Source organism: Patella vulgata, chromosome 1 (assembly GCF_932274485.2).
Source record: "Patella vulgata chromosome 1, xgPatVulg1.2, whole genome shotgun sequence".
NCBI classification, from domain to species: domain Eukaryota; kingdom Metazoa; phylum Mollusca; class Gastropoda; family Patellidae; genus Patella; species Patella vulgata.
The window spans coordinates 49890527-49913831 of NC_065879.2; the positions used below are offsets into that span (position 1 = coordinate 49890527).

The 23305-nt window shown below is 34.6% G+C and overlaps 1 long non-coding RNA gene across 2 annotated transcripts in view; it reads left to right on the plus strand.

The window, feature by feature from the left end:
• Positions 1-23305, plus strand: part of LOC130013671 (uncharacterized) — a 91269-nt gene that overhangs the window by 59481 nt on the left and 8483 nt on the right. Inside the window, exons 3-4 of one of the 2 annotated variants that reach the window (XR_008788883.1) lie at positions 8835-9016; positions 9106-9490. This is a non-coding gene — a long non-coding RNA (uncharacterized LOC130013671). Of the gene's footprint in view, positions 1-8834; positions 9017-9105; positions 9491-23305 lie in introns of those variants that run through there. The other variant, XR_008788884.1, reaches the window with a different exon arrangement.

Below are 23305 nucleotides of genomic sequence, written 5' to 3' on the forward strand. Positions count from 1 at the left end.
GCTAAAGTTAATATCTGATTGACATTGAATTTATACACAGTGTTTAAGGTCATGAGACGGAGAAGCCTATTGATTTTCAGCGATTTCCGATAATTACTGCCAGAGCTAAGGCCCTTGATCACTTCAAAAAATCTTGTGTACCCTCTAGAGGCGAACGTTAATATTTGATTGGCTTTAAATTTATACACAGTGTTTAAGGTCATGAGCCGAAGAAGCCTATTGATTTTCAGCGATATCCGATAATTTCTGCCAGAGTTATGGCCCTTGATGACTTCAAAAAATCTTGTGGACGCTCTAGAGGCCAAAGTTAATATTTGATTGACTTTAAATTTATACACAGTGTTTAAGGTCAAGAGCCGCAGAATCTTATTGATTTTCAGCGATATCCGATAATTACTGCCAGAGTTATGACCCTTGATCACTTTGAAAAATCTTGTGGATGCTCCAGTTAATATCCGATTGACTTTAAATTTATACACAGTGTTTAAGGTCATGAGACGGAGAAGCTTATTGATTTTCAGCGATTTCCGATAATTACTGCCACAGTTATGGCCCTTGATCACTTCAAAAAATCTTGTGGACGCTCTAGAGGCTAAAGTTAATATCCGAATGACTTTAAATTTATACACAGTGTTTAAGGTCATGAGACAAAGAATCATATTGATTTTCAACGATTTCCGATAATTACTGCCAAAGTTATGGCCCTTGATCACTTTGAAAAAACTTGTGACGCTCTAGAGACTAAAGTTATCATCCGATTGACTTCAGATTCATACACAGAGTTTAAGGTCTTGAGACGAACAAGTATATTGATTTTCAATGAATTTTTATGACTTGAACAGCTAAATTCATGATGTTAAAAGTTTCGAATACTAAATGTTAGCATGGGACAGAACTTGAACAGTTAAATCCATGATATTAAAAGCTTTGCATACAAAACGTTAGCATGGGGCAGAACTTTATAAAAACCAAACAAATTCTAATGGTTTTCTGATAATTACTTAATGAGTTGTTACTCTTAATCAGATTTTAATGTATTATAAATGTTTCATTACCAAAAAAAGTAAAAATATGCAACAACTCTTGTTGACTGCCCGGATGATTTAGCTGCTGTGGGCGTATGTTTCGTTGCCTGGCAACCTATCTTTTTTTACATATAAACATGTCGTTCGCTTTTATTAGTACGTGGGATTTGACTCTATAGAAAGAGATAATCAACAATTTTTCAAAGACCCAATATTGTCCTAAGGACCAAAGTCTTACAACTTGTCTTCTATTCTTTCGACTATACCTGGCGTTTATACTGCGTACCATATAGTCTCGCTACTTATAGATAAAGTTGCATTTAATAAAATAAAAATATTGACCTTAATCTATCACACGAAATGCAATGTCGTCATTTATAAATATCGAACAAGTAGACCCCAATTTAAATATCCCCATGTATATAGCGAATAAGCCAAATTTGCCGTATGTAAATATATATGTACTGTCTTCTTATTCTTACGAATGGCACCTGAAATAACCCAGCCACATCCGAAAGCAATATCTGGTTTATTTTTTAATCATTTTAGACATTGTTTCATTTGATTAAACCCGCAAGTTCACATATAGACCTTTGATTGATGGTATACATTGAAGGCCGAGCCGTTGGCGCCGAAATGAAAAATAAAAATCAGCATGGTATTGTATCTGTCCCGTGGATTCAGCGAAGATTATAAAGTTCCATAAACTTATAATTACTGAACGAAGGATCTGCTCCCGATAGAACTAGACGATATAATTACTTGGGATATGATGTGAACATTTAAATAGTTCATCAATAACACCGTCTACATTTCCAATCGTTTTTTAAAATACAATATTAGAGCATATCCTGTATATACAGTCAAACTGGGGGAAGTATTGCCATCTTTTTGTTATGGTTGATTGATCAGAATGTTTGAAAACGTTGACCTCTAGGTGTTGCGTAACAAATGCAGTGTTTTGATACTTGATTGGGACCATAAAGTAATAAACTAATTAACAAGCTACATGTGGATTATTTATTTCAACCAAAATGTGTATTAGAAGTTGCTGTCTGAATTACGGTTGTTAATTTTGTTTATAGATTTATTAATTGACTGTTTTCGCTAACTTAAAAAATCGTGCAAACTGAAAAATAAGGTAATTTATGGTTAAAACTTTTTATGGCATGTAAATAGACTACATACAAACGTGTATAGTAAAATTTACTGCAACCAGAAATGTCGTCATCCCTGTCCGTCCGTTAGGACGTCTACAATTGTTTGTGAACACTCTGCAGGTCACAATTTTTATGTGATTTCAATGAAACTTGAAATATAAGTTTATCACCCCAAGATCTCGATTCCTTTCGATATTTGCATGTATCGGACTGTAACTTCATGGATTATGGCCCTTGATTGTATGAAAAATCACGTTTTTAGCTTGTGAACACTATAGAGGTCACAATTTTTATCCGATTTGGTTTAAACTTGAAATGTATGTTTATAACCCACAGATCTCGGTTCCTTTTGATATTCGCGCACATCGGACCATAACTTCCTAACTTATGGCCCCTGATTGTATGAAAAATTGCGTTTTTAGCTTGTGGACCCTATAGAGGTCATAATTTTTATTTGATTTAAAAAACCGTATTATTATATCACCGTTACACCCTAAGGACGGCTGAGTTCGAATTTCTTGAAAATCGGCCCAAAATTGACAGACAAAATGGCCGCCGTTCGTTTTCAAATAGCGTAAAAATATGTTATATCAAGGTTGTGGACCCTATAGAGGTCACAATTTTTATCCGATTTTGTTGAAACTTGAAATGTAAGTTAATAACCCAAAGATCTTGGTTCCTTTCGATATTCATGCATATCGGACCATAACTTCCTGAATTATGGCCCCTGATTGTACGAAAAATCGCGTTTTTAGCTTGTCGACCCTATAGAGGTCATAATTTTTATCCGATTTAAAAAAAAACATATTATTATATCACCATTACACCCTAAGGACGGCCGAGTTCAAATTTCGTGAAAATCGGCCCAAAATTGACAGACAAAATGGCCGATCTCAAATAGCGTAAAAATATGGTATATCAAGGTTGTGGACCCTATAGAGGTCACAATTTTGATCCGATTTTGTTGAAACTTGAAATGTAAGTTTATAACCCACAGATCTCTGTTCCTTTCGATATTCGTGCATATCGGACCGTAACTTCCTGATAATATTTATCCAATTTAAAAAAAAAACGTTTGAATATATCACCATTACACCCTAAGGGTTCGAATTTCGTAAATATCAGACCAAAACTGACAGACAAAATGGCCGCCCTTCGTACTCAAATAGTGTAAAAAATATGGTATATCAATGTTGTGGACCCTCTAGAGGTCACAATTTTCTTTTGATTTTGATGAAAGTTGAAATGTAATTTAATAACCCAAAGATCTTGGTTCCTTTCGATATTCGGCATATGGGATAGTAACTTCCTGAATTATGGCCCTTGATTGTAAGAAAAATCGTGTTTTTAGCTTGTGGTCCTTGTAGAGGTCACAATTTTTATCTGATTTAAAAAAAATGTGTGAATATATCACCATTATACACTAAGGTCATGGATCCTTTTGATAATTGCAGATACCCGAACTTAACTTCCTGGATTATGGCCCCTGCTTGTTCGAAAAATGGCATTTTTAGCTTGCGGATTCTCTAGAGGTCACAATTTTTTTTTTTTTCCGATTTTAAAAAACATTTGGGGGGTTGGATGGATCCCGAAATGACCTAGTTTGTGTCGAGTGGACGTTAAACCCCATTTCTCTCTCTCTCTCTCTTAAAAACCATTTAAATATTTCACCATTCCACCATAATGAAGGTTGAATTCGAATTTTGGGAAAATTGAAATGAAACTGCCCAACAAAATGGCCGCTCTTTGTATGCAAATTGTGTAAAAGTATGCAATACGAAGTTTGTCGACCCTCTTAGAAGTCACAACTTTTGTCCGATTCTGATGAAACTTAAATCATATCTTTATATCCTAAAGATCTCAGTCCCTTTTGATATTTGCGCATTTAAGACCATAACTTTCTGGATTATTGCCTCTGATTGTACAAAAAATCCTGTTTGTTTTTAGCTTGTTCTCTATCCATCTCTTGCAAAATGTGGACGTATCCTGCCTGGCAGCCGCTGGGAAATATTAGGATCACGAAGAAAACACAACAAGGAATTCCAATCTACAAAGTTTCGAAAAATGATTACGTGTCATATCGGGCGTATGTGCTTCTTTGATATGTTAGATCACGGGACAATTCTGTAATTGCATAAAAGCGGCTATTATAAATTACAAGTTCTGGAATGAGGATTGTTGGATTGTATGCCATGTAAATTTAGTGAAAAGCTAAAATAATTTTAGTTTAAATATATCATTTGTGTGGAAATTACCACTGTTCGGTTGGTTGTGCCATATTATTTATCAAATTGGAGATTTCTGTTTTATGGATATTGCTATTGAAGGCAAGATGCACAATTTACGCAACGTGGCACGTTTTTATAACGCGCGTCTTTTTAGTAATAAAGCAGAAATATATTTCTGTTGTTTTTGCTGGATTTATTCTCTATATTTCCGTGGATATTCAAATTCATTAAATTCAACTTTATATATATGGTACGCAATACAAAAGACACATAAGAGAAACGTAGATCATAGCGAGCACATACGCCTGTCTAAAGACCTGTCTTTAATTATACAAAGACCTGCGTAAAACACCTAGTCGAATGATAAATCGCACGGTAAAACAGTTTTACTTCCCAAATTTTGATTTAACACGTATGTGTCAGATAAAGCCTGTTGGTCCTTGATTATACTCCTTTTGATGCAGGGGATTGGGTGGCCGAATGGTTAGCATGTGCGTGCTGTGTCATAAGGTCTGTCATTGAGTCAACTGACGTGGTTTCAAATCCCCGGTTGTACGTGACAAGGAGTAGCGTTGCCTGTCCAACCTCATGGGTTTTCTCCGGGTCCTCCGGTTTCCTCCCACTGCTAACGACCCCTACGCACAAGCGAATTATAGAAATAAAATTGAACCATTTATTAGTCCCGAAATGACCTAGTTTGTGTCGAGTGGACGTTAACCCCATTTCACTCTCTCTCTCTCCCCTTTTGATGCAGTTATCGCAACTAGCGAGAAAACACGCCAATTAAACAATATACAACATTGACATTCATTTTTTACCGGTCAGTTAATTAACACACATCTACTGAAAACGCACTGTCGCACAGTTATTCAACCCTAGCGTTAATTAACTCACCTCTCAGACAGTTTTTCACCCTTGTTAATTAACACACCTTATTTACAGTTTTAACGCGGTAATACCGAATAATAGTCGGAAAATTATTTTTCTTTCGATACACGTACAAATGACTGAGAATTCTATGGTGGCTGTGCACAGATTCACCCTTTAGCAGTTCTCAGTGATAACAAAGAAAAAAATTGAAATCCCACCCCTAACTCATTTGTTTTTCAATATTTTCGAATCAGATATGGTTTGCCGATAGAGCAACGTGTGAACTTCAGATTTTATCCCTGATGACCTCACGATTGAAGGTCAAGGTCAAACAGGCGATATTCATGGAAATTAGGTCTGATTTGCATAATTGTCGACTTACATCTGCTCTAACTCGACAGTTTTTCCAAAATTTTGGATTGGAATATCGCATTTTGCATAAGAAAAAAAATTCAAATAATCAGGATCAACATTTTAGATCGAGAATTAGCGAAAATCCATATTCACTGGGAGATGCCTTCTTGGATTTGTAGACTGGATACCAAACCACACCAAGACTGAATATCTTGGCAAAGTGGGTTGAAGGGAAGCCTGAGTTGATATATGGACCCTTTGAACAACAATTTACGTGATTAGGTAGCCTACCTGAATAATCCACCAATGTATCCCAATCAAAACTGAAGTTTTGGGTAACTCTCAACACAAATTTTCATACTGTTGCAAATTAGCTGACAATGATATTATTTCTTATGTTAGAACTGGTCAAGCTGCAAATAAATTGATTTTGATGTATATCGCAAACCCTGCTCCAGTTGAGTTATCGCGATCTGAAGATACAATGTAGGGTACATTTCAGGTATCGCAGAGCCGTACCTTGTGTAGTCTCATGACACCTACAATAACGTAACAGCTGTAGTAGTGCGACAAAAATAGCAAAAATCAGCCGAAAAACGTAAACGGCCCGTATCTCGGAAACGGTTAATTTCTGAAATCAGCGATTTTGGCTGGGGAGTAGGCTCGACCCCCACCTTTGGACATATGCATTATATTGCATGGTTTTCTCGTGGAATGACTCTTAACATCAACATTTTACCTGATTTCAAAAATTGACATACTTTGAAAAAAATTCCATTTTATGACATAACTTTAAAAAAATATCTAGGCCAAATATCCAAATTATAATTCCGCAAAAATATTTAGGCCAAATATCAAAATTATAATTCCGGCAATTGATGGAGAGTAGTGGATGGTTTCCAAAAATATAAATATATTGAAAATCGGATAAAAATTGTGGGAGGAGATAGTTTTTAAAAATAAACATACGTTTTCAAAATGGTTGCACTTCCGGTGAATTTTAATTTGTTGATATTACTCTAAATAGGGGATAGACAACTTCTATTAACAAAGATTTTTAAACAAAGCAATATTAAAGAAGTTGAAAGTCTGACCTTGTTTTCAGAAGGGATATAATCGGAAAATTTTTGTTGACATTTTTGGTTTAATCCACCCCTTTATAACGGATTCTGAAAGTCAGCTTGAAAACTTCAAATAGAAAAAAAGTTACTCTCAGAAATGTCACTGTTTTCAATTTTAAGCTTCAAATTAACGTCATTCGCATGCATGGTAAAATGAACACCTACCAATTGGTGAAAACAGCATTTAAATTGATTGATGTCTAATTTTGGTCTATTTTCATCTATGACATCACTTCCTGATACTAACATGAAAAATCCATATCAACTCTCTGGGCATCTGATGGCTCTGATTTTAAGCAGATTAGAATGCTGTGGCCATTTAATGATTTAATTTAAAAATGGTGAAGCAAGGCTAAGTCTTGAATAACAAGCACTGTTATGCCACATGTTGTCAAAACTTCAAAAAGTGATAACTTGGCTCAGAATAAAGTACATATATTTTCAATGAAATTTTTAATATATTCATTTTGCATTATCTAGTTTTAAACTACTGTACTAAAGCAAGAACGGCTAGCTCTTTATCTAAATCTCACATAATGTATCTTTAATGCGATATTTGATAACATACCCCTGTTTTGTTTACAAGATTTTCAACTTTTCAACCTTGTCAAAGCGTCTGATTTAAATAATGGTCTGTCCCCATGGTGGGGGGTGGATGGCTGAATGGTTAGCGTGTGCACGCTGTATCATAAAGTCTGTCCTTGAGTCAACTGGCGTGGTTTCGATTCCCCGGTTGTACGTGACAAGGAGTAGGGTCGCCTGTCCAACCTTGTGGGTTTTCTCCGGGTCCTCCCACTGCTAAAGACCCCTACGGGCAAGCGAATTATTGAAATAAAACATTAAACCATATGTTAGTCCCGAAATGACCTAGTTTGTTTCGAGTGGCGTTAAACCCCATTTGTCTCTCTCTCTCTCTCTCTCTCTCTCTCTCTCCCCATGTGTTATACATGTATAAGCAAGGGTACATGGGTTGACAGTAAGGATGTAAAATGAAATAAAATACTGTTTACAAAAAAAAAAATGGTCACTCGGTTAACCGGTCATGGTTCGGTTGCACTGTTGAACCGGTTCAAAAAATTACTAATCGGTCTTCGTTTTCATATGATACCTGACTTTCAAACACAGGAATGATAGCCACATAAATATTTCAAATAGCACTTGTCATTTGTAATAAGTCTCGAGAAGTTAATGATTCTAAATTCCCCCCCCCCCCCCCGCTCGAAGTTTTGACATTTGTATACATTATTGACAGATTAATTGCTTTACAGTATTAACCTCATCACTCCATAAACAAAGTCTCAAAAGGAAACAAGTATGATGTGATGAAATTATATTTAAAAAGAATAGTAAAATTGTTTATATTATCACTCGAGTGCGCAATGCTGTGGGGTCAAAGTTGACATACGGGTCACTGTTACCATACGATACAGCATGGCTTGTGATAGCAACACATGCAGTAAATTCTTTGGAATTAGATGATGTTGAATAATCAAACTTATTTTGTATTTAAAAATCCAAAGGTATGCTTTCAAATATTGATTTCATAATTAATCTTATGAAGTATTATTGAAGCTTTTTTTTAAAAAAAATCAAAAAATCAACATGATTTTAATTCAACTGCCACTGGTCTATACCTCACATTACGTGACCTGTCAGCGTGCAAATTAAGATGGAGAAATGAAACATCAAGAATGAATGAATGGAATTTGTACTGACTGTTAACTTAAAAGCTGTAATACTAATAATTTAAAAATATATTATCAAGTCTTATTTTGATAGAAATTTTTTTATGGGTTAACCGGTTACGGTTGGGGTTTTAACGACCAGTTAACCGGTTCAAGAATTTTTGAACCGTTACATCCTTAGTTGACAGCAGTAGAGGTATTTCTGAAATTCAACTTGAGTAACTTTTCTGTCTGCTGGTTGACACATATTCCATTTCCTGACTATGCATGTTTGCGAATTATATTATATTAACGTTAAACCTCAGAACCAATTCTGTGTTGAATCAAAAAATAAACAAAGCTTCTATTAAAACTGATTTTAATTAGCACTCTTGATTTACAATTTTTGCAGCTGCCAAACCCCAGTAAAAAGATTCGTACAGTTAAATCTACAGTGCCTAAATCGGCAATGAAAGAAGGATCAGCAGCAAGCTTGATGGTACGAGAATGTATGAAAACATACACAGATAATTGTCATACTATAAAGTTTAGATATGAAGCATACTCTGGAAGTTATCAACAATTACCTAAATTGTAAGCAAAATTTATCAATATAATATCAAAGGTTATTAATAATATTAACAAATATTCTATGTCTTATCATCACTTCATTTTCTTTCTAGAGTTGAGTGTGAGCTAAAAATGGAATCCGTATCTGCACTAAGGTTTTAAAATAATACTCACAGGGTCGTCCAGTCTTCACAATATAGTGGAGATGACCCTGTATGCCATATTGTAGTTTATTGAATAATAAAAAGAGATAAAACATCCCGTCTGAATTTTTTTCAGTACTACACTGAACACATAATAACTATATATTTATGACTGTCGTTTATCTTTTGGGGGTAGGTGGCTACACAAGGGCAACCCTGGGGCAAAAATTGGGGCTGTACCCATGCAACTTTGAATAAACAATGGGTATTCTATTTTTATTGTTCCCTGCCTTTCGAAGAAAGCAGGGGACTATTATAATGGGTTCGTCAGTTTGTCTGTCCGTCACACTTTTTGGTACACAATAACTCTCTTTCTAATTGAGCTAGAATGTTCAAACTTGGTGTATGTGTTTATTAGGTCAATGCCTTGATGGAGTTCGAAGATGAGCATTCTCTGCTTAGGGTAAGCAGAGATAAGCAATTTGATTTGATGATGCTTTGGGACACGATAACTTTAGTTCTAATTAAGTGAGAGTGATGAAATTTGGTGTATAGTTTTATTACATCAATACCTTGACTAAGTTTGATAATTATTAAGCTTTCATATTTCATATTGCTTTTGTTAAGATTATTATTTATTTTTTTTTGTGTGTGTTTTCTGCAAATCGGATTTCTCAGAATCTAACCATAGGATCTTTCTGAAACTTTGACTTACCTCCCCCCCCCCCAAAAAAAAAAATGGATGGTGGGTATTGTTTAAATATATTTTCAAAACGTTTTAAGAATACGAAATCACCGAATTTTACGAACGAAAAAACTAATGACCTATTTTACTAATTCTTTTTTCTTTGAGTACCTTGAAGAAAGTCATTTTCAACTGCAATTTCATATTTTCGAATTTCGAAAATTCGTCGCTGTGATTCCATTCCGGAAGTTAAGACCAATTTAACAACTTCTTTAATAATTGCACGATTTTCATGAAATTTGGATTGTAAGTAGATCATACCGATGCAACTTGAAAGATGTCATTAGAAATTTTCTAACTTATCTCCCCTTGGAGAAATTAAGGATCAAAGTTTTCAAAAAAATCGACGAAATATAGGTCAGATCATCTTGAATTATTTTTTCTGTACTAGCTACGACACTACTGATTCGTACACAAAAAATGGAGTCTGTATCTCAATCCGGAAGTGCCACCATCTTGAAATGTGAAATATCCCTAAGGCTTTTTTGATATCTTACTTACAGACACAGAAGTTATATTTTCTCAATCCTTGAAGGAATGCCTAAAAAACATTCAGAGCAGAATTTTGATTTAGGTCAACTGATAGTCACCATTTTGACTTGAATATGAAAAATAGTGAAAAATCGACATTAACGGGCTTGTAAATAAACAGAATAGACCGTAGTTTGTTGAATTCTTTTTTTATTTCTGGAATTAATACATTTCGGGATAGTCTGGCTCATGGTCGAATTTGTGGTATTTGAATATTTCAAAATTTCGAATTTCGCCTTTGACGTTTTCCGTGCCTACAAAGTTGTTGGCGGTTTCGTGATTTCGTCTCATATTTAGGAAATTAATACATTTCTGGTTAGCCTCATTCCAAGAATGGGCGGTGGCTTTGGAATCAATAAATTTTCAAAACGTTTTACGAATCCAAAATCACCGAAATTTACTGATGAAAAATTGACCTACATAGCTGTAACTTTGTGACTTTTTGATCTATTTTACCAATTTTTTTTCTATGAGTACCTTAAAACATTTACTTTAAATCTGCTATTTCCGATTTTTGAAATTCGAATATTGTCATTGAAATCTCATCCTGGAAGTAAAACAAACATAACAACTTCTTGAATATTAGTACAATTTTCATGAATTTAGGAATGTAAGTAGATCTGGTTGATCCAACTTCAACGATGTCAAGTTATCTCCCCATGGAAAAAAATAAGGATCAAAGTTTTCAAAAAGATCGACAAAATATAGGTCAGATTGCCTTGAAATTTTTTTTTCTGTACTAGCTGTGACATTACTGATGCCTACACAAAATATGCAGTCCATCGATCGAACTAGAAGTGCTAACATCTTCAAATGTGAAAAATCCCTAAGACTTTTTCTATATTTTGCTTACAGATATGGGAGTTACACTTTCTGAATACTTGAAGGAATGCCTAAAAAACGTTCAGAACAGAATTTTGATTTCGGTCAACTGATGGTCACCATTTGGAATTGAATATGAAAAACAGTAAAAAATCCACATTCACGGACGTGAAAATAAACAAAATAGGCCATAGCATGTTCATTGCGTCTCCTATTTCTGAAATTAATACATTTGAGGCTAGCCGGGATCAGGGTCAAATTTTGGGTGTTTGAAATTTTCAAAATTTTGAATTTCTCCTTTGACGTTTTACATGCCGACAAAGTTGTTTACAGGACAATTTATGTCTTTAATTTTCAAAATCTACAAATTTAACCTAAATATTCGAACAGCTGAGGTCAATCTGATATTTTCCTGACTTTTTTTTTAGTTCTTTCCCAGCATTTTCATTTCATTTTCTCATCCATCTGTTTTTAAACAGCTTGATCCATTTTTCTGGAACTTCTGGAACGGGAAGTCATTCCTATTACAGCAATACAAGTTTCAGTTATTTCCCTTTAGTTTTCAGATTTTTTTTTTGTCCGGTTGCAATGATTTTCACTATATTTAGACTTGTAACTTTGTAAATTTTTTTCCGACATTTCTGGATAGCCTGTGTCAGAGGGTCGAATTGATGATATTTGAACATTTCAAATTTCCACTTTGACAGTTTTTCGTGGTGTCTGTGATTCTCCAAAAACGGAGAAGTGCAGCAAATAGGTATAACGCGATTTGATGATCGGTATTCCTTTATTTCTCGCATATTTTTTTTTTAGTCTCGGTCACCCAGACCCTCCTAGTTTTCAAGAGACTAGTATTTTTATACGCCCACATTTTCATGTGGACGTATTATGCCATGGCCCCTGTCAGTCTGGACGTCTGGACGGACGTCCGTCCGTCCACAATTGTTTGTGGACTCTCTACAGGTCACAATTCTTATCCGATTTTGACGAAACTTGAAATATAGGTTTATCCCCAAACGATCTCAGTTCCTTTCGATATTTGCGCATATCGAATTGTAATTTCCTGAATTATGGCCCCTGATTGTACGAAAAATCGTGTTTTTAGCTTGTGGACCCTATAGAGGTCATAATTTTTATCCGATTTAAAAAACTGTCTTATTATATCACCGTTACACCATAAGGACGACTGAGTTCGAATTTCGTGAAAATCGGCCTAAAATTGACAGACAAAATGGCCGCCCTTCGTTCTCAAATTGCGTAAAAATATGGTATATCAAGGTTGTGGACCCTATAGAGGTCACAATTTTTATCTGATTTTGTTGAAACTTGAAATGTAAGTTTATAACCCAAAGATCTTGGTTCCTTTCGATATTCTCGCATATCGGACCGTAACTTCCTAAAAATATCAAATTGTAATTTCCTGAATTATGGCCGTTGATTGTAGGAAAAATCACTTTCTTTTTAGCTTGTTCTCTATCCATCTCTCGAAAATGTGGGCGTATTCTGCCTGTCAGCCGCTGGTTATCCAATTTAAAAAAAACATATCATTATATCATTTGATATTCGCGTATATCGGAACGTAACTTCTTGAATTATGGCCCCTGATTGTACGAAAAATCACGTTTTTAGCTTGTGGACTCTATAGAGGTCATAATTTTTATCCGATTTAAAAAAACGTATTATTATATCACTTTTACACCCTAAGGACAGTTGAGTTCGAATTTCGTGAAAATCGGCCCAAAATTGACAGACAAAATGGCCGCCGTTCGTTCTCAAATAGCGTAAAAATATGGTATATCAAGGTTGTGGACCCTATAGAGGTCACAATTTTTACCCGATTTTGTTGAAACTTGAAATGTAAGTTTATAACCCAAAGATCTTGGTTCCTTTCGATATTCGCGCATATCGGACAGTAACTTCCAGAATTATGGCCCCTGATTGTACAAAAAATCACGTTTTTAGCTTGTGGACCCTATAGAGGTAATAATTTTTATCCAATTTAAAAAAAACATATCATTATATCACCGTTACACTCTAAGGACGGCTGAGTTTTAATTTCGTGAAAATCGGCCCAAAACTGACAGACAAAATGGCCGCCTTCGTTCTCAAATAGCGTAAAAATATGGTATATCAAGGTTGTGGACCCTATGGAGGTCACAATTTTAATCCGATTTTGTTGAAACTTGAAATGTAAGTTTATAACCCAAAGATCTTGGTTCCTTTCGATATTCGTGCATATCGGACTGTAACTTCCTGAATTATGGCCCCTGATTGTGGACCTTATAGAGGTCATAATTTTTATCCGATTTAAAAAAAACGTATTATTATATCAAAGTTACACCCTAAGGATGATTGAGTTCGAATTTCGTGAAAATCGGCCCAAAACTGACAGATAAAATGGCCGCCCTTCGCTCTCAAATAGTGTAAAAATAGGGTAATCAAGGTTGTGGACCCTATAGAAGTCACAATTTTGTTGAAACTTGTAATGTAAGTTTATAATAACACGATCTCGGTTCCTTTCGATATTTGCGCATATCGAATTGTAATTTCCTGAATTATGACCCTTGCTTGTAGGAAAAATCACTTTCTTCTTAGCTTGTTCTCTATCCATCTTTCGAAAATGTGGGCGTATCCTGACTGGCAGCCGCTGGTTATCCGATTTTGTTGAAACTTGAAATGTAAGTTTATAACCCAAAGATCTTGGTTCCTTTCAATATTGGCGCATATCGGACTGTAACTTCCTGAATTATGGCCCCTAATTTTATGAAAAATCGCGTTTTTAGCTTGTGGACCCTATAGAGGTCATAATTTTTATCCGATTTAAAAAAACATATTATTATATCACAGTATCACCCTAAGGTAGACTGAGTTCGAATTTCGTGAAAATCGGCCCAAAACTGACAGACAAAATGGCGCCCTTCGTTCTCAAATAGCGTAAAAATATGGTATACCAAGGTTGTGGACCCTATCACTGAGAACTGCTAAAGGGTGAATCTGTGCACAGCCACCCTATAATTCTCAATCATCGTTGTTATTTGTACGACGTGTATCGATTAATTTTCCGACTATTACTCAGTATTACCGCGTTAAAACTGTAAATAAGGTGTGTTAATTAACAAGGGTGAAAAATTGTCTGAGAGGTGAGTTAATTAACGCTAGGGGTGAAAAACTGTGCGACAGTGCGTTTTCAGTAGAGGTGTGTTAATTAACCGACCTGTAAAAAATGAATGTCAATGTTGTGTATTGTTTAATTGCCGTGTTTCCTCGCTATTTGCGATAACTGCATCAAAAGGAGTATAATCAAGGACCAACAGGCTTTATCTGACACGTACGTGTTACATCTAAATTTGGGAAGTAAAACTGTTTTACCGTGCGATTTATCATTCGACCATGTATTTTACGCAGGTCTTTGTATAATTAAAGGCAGGTCTTTTGACAGGCGTGTGTGCTCGCTATGATTTACGTTTCTCTTATGTGTCTTTTGTTGGGTCGATGCAACGAATATTTATCATTTTACATATTCGATGATTTTATGGTCACCCATCAGTTATGGTCACACCTTGCAGGCTAGTGTATACCAATGAAACGACGGTATTCAACACCTTATGCTATCAAGTATAAGAAAAGAGAACATTTTTCAAAAGACAACAGTATGCTAAAAACTCTCATAAATTTAATAAAATAATTATAATAACAAATTGTATTATAATGCATCACAAATTACTAGAATTTTTTTTTAATAAAATATAATAACAAATGGAATAATAATAGCACTCGAAATAGGATTATTTGTAAAAGAAAAGTAACTCAAGCACTGGAAATATGGCCATTTAGATGAGCTAGTTCATTTTGCTACGATACGATGGGGTGCGGAATCATTTAGCTATTGGGTGTTTTATATGATTACTAATTTAATGTTCCGCTGGTGGTGGAACAATATCACTGTTCGTGGTTTGACAGCGATTGCCGAGTTCTAATTAAAAGAGTTGGTACTAGGCCTTATGATCTAAGATACATTATTAACATGGTTTGACTATACACCTTAATTGAAACTAGTTCCATTGTATATACTATGGAGTTTTCATATGGCACGGTTACGATGCCAGTGTATAGAAAGCTGTAAACAAACGCTATTTACAGTGGATATAATTGCATTACGAGAATTTAATTTATTAATTCATCGGGCATGGGTGACTGTTTAACGTTCGAGAATGGAAAAGGGCGAGCTCTCAGTTGCAAATGAATTGAATGCACTGACAACTGCAGTTTTTAGAAAAAGAAAGTTAAAGGTGTCGGTATGTTCTAAAACAATATCACACAGCAACCATGCCATTAAATCTTTCGTTATTTTGTCGTTTAATATTAATATTTTCTTCTTTAGGTTTTCAAGGGTGCCGATAACAAAAATCGTAGTAAAAGCGCTCGTTTCATAGTAAAACATCCACAACACATGCGGCATATTCACATTTCCTATGATAGCGTTATAATTGAGAACAGTGTATACATTTGCAGTCTAAGTATGTATATTATAACTTTGGTGAGATTAACTTCAGTTCAGTTAATCTCATCAATTATTTAGCACCTTGGTGCCAGTGGTCAGAAGATTAAAGTTGTTGATTGGGTAATCAAGTTTAGTAGCCTATCTTAATCATCAAAGAAGCCGCCACAGCAGCATGCCTGAATTAAAATTTTGCGTGTACAATAAGTCTATTGTTATTTTAAGTCTGAGGTACCGTAACGGTATCAAAATATGAGTCCATAATAGAATAGAAATTTCAATTTCATTGGCATGAAATGCTTACGTTCATTTTGGAAGCGGTGTAATTAAACAATGGCAGATTATTTTTCCCACTCGATAATCGTCGCGTTTCGACTCATTGGTCGTTCTCATTTTCCCGACCCATGGTGATAATAGAATTTTAAACAATAATAATATCCAAAATGCATTCTTAACTTTGCATGCCGTATGAAGCGACAGTAAACAGAATTCACCTATCAATAAAATTCTCTTCGGAAAGAAAATTATTGGCTATTTTGTTTATTTCCATTTAAGGACTATAAATTATTTTCTAACAGACCAAACGAGACATTAAATCATCGCCGCTTTGATTAGTTATTCGGAGTAAATAATGAATTGTCGGTGGCCTTATCATTGTTAATTATCAATCAACTAATCATTAATCCGTGAGAAGTGATTACAGATTAGTATTACTCAATGACACGAACGGCTTGTTGATTGATTTACAATGTTTTGATTAACACTCAACGGCTATCTATATACGATCAGAATTAAGTTGTTGGTATCCGAGGAGCTTTTTATTTTGTGTTTTTAACAGTTTTCAAGTGTAAATAATTTAATTAAATCAGCCTGTCCATAATATCATATTCATTGTATTGAACATTAAATCTTTAATAAACAACAACAACAGTTGTTTTCTGCCACTTCTCAGAGTGAATCGCATGTAGATACACCATAACATTGCCCAAATCTAATTTCTATCGTCTGCTTGAGCCTCGATGCGGCCACCTTTTGTATTTCTTCAAAATGAATTCATCAGCAATACTTTGGTCATATTTATAAACTAGAGATTCTCTGCTTTACAACGATGCCAAGCATTTTGCAAGAGGATTGACAGGTCGCCCCGCTGCGAGCAGAGAAAAATATCTAATTCCGCTGAGAATATTCAGAAAAAGACAGATTTAAGAATACGGTACTCTTACAAAACGTCCAAATAAAGGCGTTTTAAAATGTTTTATTGCTATTTTGATCTTTTGAGTCGATAGATAGTATATTTATAGACTCATTTTTGTGAAAATCTCAATTTCGATCAAAATCAATATTTTCTCTTATTTTGTCTCTTGTGCAAAATTAATTTTACTGCATTCCGACTCATTAAGATGCGGCGGGTCACATATCAGTTCTAATCTTTAAGGAATAGTGAATTGTGCTATTGCCTAAATTCATTGCCGACACTCCGGTTGGACATACAATAAGCACTGTCTGTTCATCTGGATTATCTTTTATTTGAGATAATAATCTATTAGCTTCATAGTATATACTCTTAAAGACGTAACTCTTTCCAGTCGCAGCTCCTCCAGACAAAAATAACATAAATTGTTCAAACAAAATTCTCTTACTTTATAAAATACATCCATTTGTAATTTGTTCAGTGATCTTAACATGAGTATCGCTTCTGTCCTACTTACAATAGTATTGTATGATTCCTTTTTATACGCCCACATTGAAATGTGGTCGTATATTGTTGTGGCCCCCGTCCGTCCGTCCGGCGTCCACAATTGCTTGTGAACGCTCTATAGGCTAAAGTTAAAATCCGATTGACTTTAAATTTATACACAGTGTTAAAGTGATTTCCGATAATTACTGCCAGAGTTATGGCCCTTGATCACTTCAAAAATTCTAGTGGACGCTCTAGAGGCTAAAGTTAAGATCCGATTGACTTTAAATTTATACACAGTGTTTAAGGTCATGAGACGAAAAATCCTATTGATTTTCAGCGATTTCCGATAATTACTGCCAGAGTTATGGCCTTTGATCACTTCAAAAAATCTTGTGGACGCACTAGAGGCTAAAGTTAATATCCGATTGACTTTAAATTTATACATAGTGTTTAAGGTCATGAGATGAAGAAGCCTATTTAATTTCTTGAGACGAACAAGTATATTGATTTTCAATGAATCTTTATGAATTGAACAGCTAAATCCATGATGTTAAGAGCGTGTCCGCGAGAAAACCATGCAGAAGGTGCTAAGGCTTCAATCACAGATTTTGACCAAATTTGGTTTATAAGTTGGGATAGTCCCAAAACACATAAATGTGCAATATTAGATAAATCTTTCAATTCCTGTATGAGAAAATTGAAAAAACATTTTTCATATGGTGAACTTGCCAAAATCTGTCTTTTCTCAAATACCAACTTTGGCAAGTCCTTGCACCTTTACTATACGTAGCAGAAAGACCAAACTCACACAGTTTATCGATGATTCAGTGCTGTTACCACAATATTAACTTCAGACGATTCTGGCGAACGATATCTGTATACGGACTGGATATCAAAGCCTGTCTAAATTCCCCATTTTTCGTCACCCAAAGTTTGACGCCCTATAGCTACTTCTTTCATGGGGTTGGTTTAAAAATTTTATGCTCACATGAACAAGCAACCTCCCAACATTTGATACAAAAAATAAAAATGACCGGAATCGACTGGACAAAAACTAGGTAAAGGAAACAATAACCAATGAAATTAACCTGTAATTTCCCTATTTTGGAGATAATTAACCGTAGTAGATAAAAAAAAACCTAACAATTTATTTTCCTTTTTATTCATATGGTGTTTACTACCAGCCCTAAAATACATTAGTATCTGTTTTATAAAAATATCTTGAAAAAAAATACTTTCAAAGGCCTGTAATCGTTCATGGCTCATCTGGCGTCAACGGGAATTGACTTCTGCAGTTGTCCACGACCTTCCATTGGAGTTTCGACGTGCTCAATCTTAACAAACATAAATCCATTACTCTCAAATAGACATTATTTTAAATAAAATAATCCCCAACGAAAATGAAAAATTCACCTAAAAGTGAGATTCGAACCACCAACCGCATGACTTCCCCCGACCCACCCTCTCACCGAGTTGCTTGTCCCAGGGCCCCAAGGTCCATGTCGTGGGCCCTGTTCAGGGGGTTTGCCTAGGGCCTCTCTTATTCTAAATCCGGCCCTGAAGGTGCAGCTGACGGTGCCCGTGAGCTGTAGCTACCATACTACACTGTTCATTGTCACCCACTTCGACGCAATTAGGCTTCGTTGCCGTTAATAATTAAGCTTCCACATTTCTGTATTGTAGAAATCAGTGGATGTGTCCCAAAATGAATAGTGGAAACATGCTCTGAAATTAAACATTTTGTAGCCATTTTCGGTAACTTGTTTGAAAATGAAATCTTAAAGAGACAATACAACAAATATGTTAAAGGGACAATACAACAATACCAAATATACAATAAATACAAATAAGCACTTATTTAGAGTACAACATGGTACAAATAATGGCTATGGATATGATTAAAACGTATAAAAGTCAGATATTTTATTTCTCTAATTAAATTCGCTAAAAAATGTATCACAAAAGCTTTTTTTAGCACTTTTCAATAAGCTGTATATTTTAAGTATGTTGCATTCCGGTCATTTTTTTTACACCTATGGATACTATGTGCTTAGCACTTCAAAACCATCCAAAGACATTCTACTTGCGACCATGAAAGAAAAAGTTACAGTGTATCTTTTTCTGCACTACATGGACAATGTGAATATGGTACCCTAAAACAAGTCCACACAAAATTAGTATGTACTGATTTTTTTTTTTCAAATTAGTGCTGGGGTAGAAGTTGACCACCCGCTTTATCAGACAGGGTCAAAATTAGAAAGTTGCTATTCCACCATAGAATGCAGTCTGTGCTTCAAAAATGTGATACATACACATGTGAAAACCGGAATTTTACCCATAAAATGAATAATTCCTGTACAGTCCTTTAGAGCTACATCAGACTGTAACCACTTCAGCATGTTACCTCTTGCCCCTAGGGGGTGTCATACCATAAGTTTGATCAAAAACTTCCGACCCCCCATCTTAGCACTTTTTGCGATTTTTGCATGGTCTTCTCGCGGATACACTCTTAAAAGTTTCGTATACTAAACGTATGGGGCAGAGCTTTATAAAAACCAAACAAATTCTAATAGTTTTCTGATAATTACTTAATGAGATGTTACTCTTAATCAAATTTTAATGTATTATAAATGTTTCATTACCGAAAAAAGTAAAAATATGTGACAACTCTTGTTGTCATTTTTGTTGTTTTTTCTGTTCCCTATCAAATCCGGTCTTTCAATTTACTCAATGTCATCGTGTATATTCTCATCTGGTATGTCAAGACATTCAAGATTATCAACTTGATTTTCTATATCCAATGATGACCAAGCATCTTTTAAGTTTGCTCCACATTTTTCTATTATGTCAGTCGCAGCAATATCTTTGACATCTTCAGTTTCTTTACAGATTTTAACAGAACCAGATTTGTAAAATGTTTCATATGTCTGAAATCCTATTGGGTTTAACTGTTTAGCTATGTGGTAAAAATAGTTGTAAACTACTAAGATAATATTTTTCTGGTTCTTTTGTTAATGAGGATCTAGCATATCGAATTACAGCTGGTTTAGATCCTGTTCGTTTTAATGATATAACCTAAATCTTTCTGAAGTTTATATGCTGGATTTTTTTCAGAATTTTCATTAATTCGTTCAGATTTGGACATAACTCGATATTCTGAACAAAATGTAGCCAAACACATTTTATTGAACTCTTCTGTATTAGGTCGAGCTTTATATATGTCTATGATACTGGTCATAAACATATTTTCATCACTCAAAGCTCCTTCTTTTGCTTTACTCTGTAGAACTTTTAAAGGTAATGTAAGTCTGACATTATTTTCACCAGTTGGAATAAACTGAACCTTTCGAGATGATTCTCGTAACCTTAAATTACATACTCTATAAGCACTTTCTTTTGCAGAAACTTCTCTACAATGTACTTGATATTTTCTTTAAACTTTCTTTTGCTGTCAAATTTCCGTCTTTAGCCTCTTTTTGTGCATCTGATAAAACTAAACCAATTTCACGTTCAGATTTCGATATATATGAAACTATACAAGAATAGGCATCAAATACATACTGTATATCCATGTTTGCATCCTAAGCTCTCAACAAATTTGGATTATAAGGATTTATCCATACATCTTTCAGGTTTCGTTTTAATATAACATTATTTTTCTTTGATAAACACCTCACAAGCTTTCTGAAATAATTCCTGTGTCATACCAAGATCATCATATAATTCATCAATAGAAGTATAATTTTTCTCTTTATCTGATAATGCTTTCAATAATGCTTCAAGAAGACTTTTTGCTGTGTTCTGGGCAGTGATGGGATTTCAAAATTTTTCTTGTCGCACATTTTACCGAATAACTCTTATCGTTATGTAAGCAGAAGAATTTATACCACAATTAAAAGTCACATGTCGTCAAAATATTCCAATCCCATACGTAATATTAATAGGTGAACCTTGCTATTTTTCATATTTAATTCCTGTATGGTATTCAATTCATACCACAATTAAAAATCACATGTCAACAAAATATTCAAATCCCGTATGTAATAATAATTTGTGAACCTCGCTATTTTTCACATTTAATTCCCATACGGCATTCAAATTTGTCAGTAACTTTTCTACAAAATTAAGCATTTTCCTAATACATTGCATTGAATGAAAGCTTGTCGATCCTACTTCAGCATCAAATTCACATCCGTAATATTCCTTCAAAATTACGTGTCTTCGTTTTTATATGGAGGCAAATGAATGCAGAACTTCCGAAATAAGAATAGTTTGTGATGTCAGTACATCGTTTTTTCTTTATAAAATGTGAACAAAACATTCAAATCCGTGCGTAATAGAAATAGGAACACCTCACTATTTTTCATATTTAATTCCCGGATGGTTATCACTGTAACCCAGGTATCGTTTGATCTTGTGTATCTAGCACTAATTTCTTTCACATTTGTTTAATATCCAATCTTTGTTTAAAAATGTGTAAAAACTGTTTAAAATCACCATAAATCGTTTAATTTGTACTTCTGTCCAGTTTAAAGCTGACCATTCAATTTTGATAATGAGTGTCCAATTTACAAGTGTTTAATTTCTCAATCATTGTTAAAAAATAAACAACCCAATTGATTAATGATGTATAATGATTAATTTTTGAACAGTGATCATGAAATTAAATACTTGTAAATTGGACACTCATTATTAAAATTAATCAGTCAGCTTTAAACTGGACACATGTACAAATTAGATGATTTTTGGTGATTGTAAACCGGCAATACTATATACCGGAAAACAACCGGAAAACAACTGGAAAACACCATTTTATACTGAATACCGGAAAACACACTAAATACCGGAAAACACACTAAATACCGGAAAACACCCTAAATAGGTAACCTGGAGCCTGGTCCTCTCACACTGTCGGTCGCCGAATTCGCAATTTGCGATAAAATTATGAAAGTGGCGATTAAATTTTGTTTTTGGCGATAATTTTGGCGATAAAGTTTTGAGGTACTGGCGATTCTTTTTTAGAATTGGCGAAAAAAAATCCTTAAAATTCTAATCATATTTATCCTTGATTAACCATAGCGGCATACTATAAATCAATCAACTTGCTGATAATCCCGAACGTGTCATGAGTAATACTAAACAATTGTCTAGGATTAATGGTTTCAACTGATTGTTAATTGCCGATAATAAAGCCTTTATCTTGTCTTTATTCATCATATTAATTAACCCTAACAAATAGATTAGCGGTGACTATTTGATGTTGCGTGATTAAAACAAAGGGAAGCAATCAAAATGGCCGATCGTTACCCGACAACTCTTTTCAAAAAGAGTTACATGTTTTGATAGTTGAATTTTGTTTACTGTATGTGGCTTCATATGGCATGTATATAACAGCATGGCTAATAGGACATTATTATTTCAAATTATATTATCACGATGGGTCGAAAACGAAAGAGTGAGTTGAATAGCGACGATTCTGGAGTGAGAAAACTGTCTGCTTTTTTTTCGTTACCGCCGCCGAAGTGTTCCAAAAATAACGAAGAGTCTGACGTTGGCTCATCTAGACGAAATGAAACTGACACTACGATTAATGATTCAGATGCTGATACCGTGACGATACCCGAAATCAATAAAAGGCCTATTGTACACGCGAAACGAAAATTCTAAGAAAACTGGAAATTTGGCAATCCCTGGCTGAGATTTGACGTATACTCGCAGAAAATGTTTTGTTCAATATGTGAAATGTCAAAAGTCAGTAATACTTTTATATCTGGGTGTAATGTTCTGAAGAAAGAAAGTATAGATACTCATCTATCTGCAAAAGGTAAGCTGATTTTATATGTGAATGAATTTATGTGAATGAATTTATATGAGAATATCCTTGACTCAATAT